This window comes from Ziziphus jujuba, chromosome 2, assembly GCF_031755915.1.
Source record: "Ziziphus jujuba cultivar Dongzao chromosome 2, ASM3175591v1".
NCBI lineage: Eukaryota > Viridiplantae > Streptophyta > Magnoliopsida > Rosales > Rhamnaceae > Ziziphus > Ziziphus jujuba.
The window spans coordinates 20,059,784-20,062,911 of NC_083380.1; positions in this window are offsets into that span (position 1 = coordinate 20,059,784).

Below are 3,128 nucleotides of genomic sequence, written 5' to 3' on the forward strand. Positions count from 1 at the left end.
TACAATCTCAAAGTAGTTAAAAATAGTAAAGAATAAAGTTCGAGGGAAAACTAAATGAGATCAAAAGATCAAAACAGAAATTCATAGACATTAATTAATTGCTAGCATAATTAATTGTTCTAAATAATAAAAATTCCCAAAATTAAAAAACTATTGAAGAACAACAATCTTTATAATAAACAATAATATATTTGGAAGATATGCAAAACTCATGAAAATCTAACTTACCCCTTCCTTAAAAATTAATTTAAAACAACTATTAACACAAATCAAGTCATGATTTGAATCACATTCATGGCACTGCGATAAATCTTAAAGGATAGAAGGAAGGATTTGAAGCAATGATGTTAAAATCCCCCTAGTACAATTGGGATTTCATTTAAGAAAGGCAAAACAAAAAAAAAAAAAAAGGAAAATATTTTAGGAAGCTATGAAAGAATTTTTTTTTAAGCAAATAGAAAAAGTATAAAATTTGATTGCCAAACATAAAAATATGCACCAAAGGTTTTTTTTTTTTTTCTTATAACGAAAATTGATAAAAATAATAAAATTATTAAGTTAGACTGCTTAACAGAGTTTTCAGAACTAAACAATCTTCTTGATATCCTCTATTTTTTTAGCTGCTACATTAGCTTAGTAGAACCTTTAAACAGAGCCATTGGAATTGTTTTTTTTTTTCAAAAATGTCTAATTATCTGATGTGGCAAAATTTTTTTTTGTATGAACATAACCAATGGATAGATCCATTGGAAATCCTGTAAATGAAAGTTTTGAGAAGAATAAAATATAAGTAAAAGATAATTCTCTTTCTCTTTATATTTCTCTCTTCTATATTGGGTTGAATCTATTTTTATCTTTTATCCTATACGTGTGTATTACTCTTAGTTCTACCAATTTTGATTTTTGATTAAGGTAAATCATATCAAATTGTTTATTGTTACGTTCTTAGGTTTTGTATCCTATCGAGGTTTATCCCATACACTAATTTTGAATTTCAATTTATGCTCAAAGTGATCAACTAAATTAAATTACGACTGATCCTAAAAGTATAAGTTGATGGAGGTAGGTTATCACTCCCCTTGCCTTGTAAGCCCATCCCTTTTGGACTCATTTTTGGATCCTTAAATGTGTTTTTGATTTTTTGGGTAGAGTTGTTAAGTTTTAAATCCAGTACCTCTAGGATACTTGGTTCTTAGACCAAGTTGAATTACCATTTCGCCTAAAAACTTAAACTGATGAGATCTGGACTGTCTTCTTTTTATATTTTTCCTTCTCACACTGAGTCCTAATTTGCTAAACGAAAATGTATATTTATGTTCATATATTGACTTATGAATTTTTTTTTATATTGATTTATAAATAGATTGTTTATGATTATGTTTATGATTTATAATTGATTTATATACATGCCTCTTAGGTGCTGTAAGGTCTAATAAGATAGTTGATTGGCGTGGCCACTACACACACCAAAGTGCACACGCCACTTCCATGTGTTTGCAAGTTGAATTTTGATTACCCCTAGTTTGGATACTATTTTCTCCATTGTGCATATGCATATTTGCTCCTACAAGGTCTGATGTGTTTCAAAAATGGTGTGCCCACTTCCAAAAAGAAGGTGCCTACACCCCATTTGATGTGATTCTGTCCGAGCCCGCTCCACCAATAACCCGCTGGGGTGTTGACTCGACACGGATGAAGACTAGGCTAATCACAAGAGCTCAAATTAAGAGATTTAAAGGCAACCTGGGAGTATTTATATAGAGGGTAATCAATCTCAACAGAGCTTATCCATACTTGAAGATACAAAGCCTATTCGAAGCATCCAAGTGGTGGAAGCCGATATAAACCCGGGTGACAGTTTTGGTACATTTTTGGAGTCCGGGAAGCATGAAATGGTTCCAATGCTTTATGGGTTCAATACATATGCCTAAGAGGTCACGGAATCAAGTTAAATCAGCCTCAAATGCAATCAAAAAGGGCTTGTACGGACAGCATCAATAATTTGGCCGAATTTGCTGTATTGCTTGCTGGCTTTACTGTATTTTACTGTATTAGCCTTTTCTTATTTTTCCAAGCATGGGCAACGTGTGGGACTTCATATTCAGCTTATTTGGCATCATAAAAAGAATCTAGAAGCTGATTTTGAGCTCAAAGAGGTTAAAGATTAATCAAAGTCAACTTGATCAAAAGGCTAGCATTTTTAGTTTCCTAATTTGTTTTTACTTTTTGTTTTAGGAAACTACCGTTACTTTTTAGTTTTTATTTATTTATTTTTCTGGAAGAATAAGTTTAGGAAAGTTATTATTTTATTATTTTCATTGTAAATTAATTCATTCCTAATTCAAAATAAAGGAATTAATTAATCCAAATTAGATTAAGAAAGGAGTGAGAATTTCGGCCACCATAGGAAACTACTTTGTATGGCCGGTTTTCCCTTTGTTTTTAGGGTTTTATTTTGTGGCTTTGTAGCCTACTTAAAGGCTTATTTTTTTTTAATAAGAATACAACTTTGATTTGATTGAGAAAATACTTGTGAGATTAATTATCTCTTTGTTCTTTGAGAACACCTAAAACACCATTAGAGAATTGGTTGTTTTAGCTTGATTTATCAATAGGTTTTCCATCCCCTATTGTGGCGTCTACATTATACCAAGGTTTCTAACCACAGGTTGGTTAGGGGTTGAGGTCAATTCTGTTAGAACTTGAACTTAATTAAGATCCGGACTAATAAAATACGGGTTTAGGAGCAGGTCGTCCTAGGTTCGTATCATTTGGTATCAGAGCCTAATTTTGTTCAGGTTTGATCTATCTTTATTTGCTTTATTTTTTTTTTGTGTTATTCTGCAATTTTAACATTAGGTTAAGGTTGCATCCATCCCCTACACGTTCTGCATCTTTCAAAAAAAAAAAAAAATCATTCCTATTTGAGTTAGGATTTCCTAGTTTTATCGTATTTTTGTTTCCTAATTTGTTGGTTGTTTTTCATCATTGTTCTTGTTGATTTTGGTTTTTGTTGATTTTTCTTTGCTGTTTTAGTCTTAAATATTTGCATTCATATATTAAAAAAAAAAAAAAAAAAGAGTTTGCGGCAACATTTAAAAAAAAAAAAAACTGCACATTTGTGATTA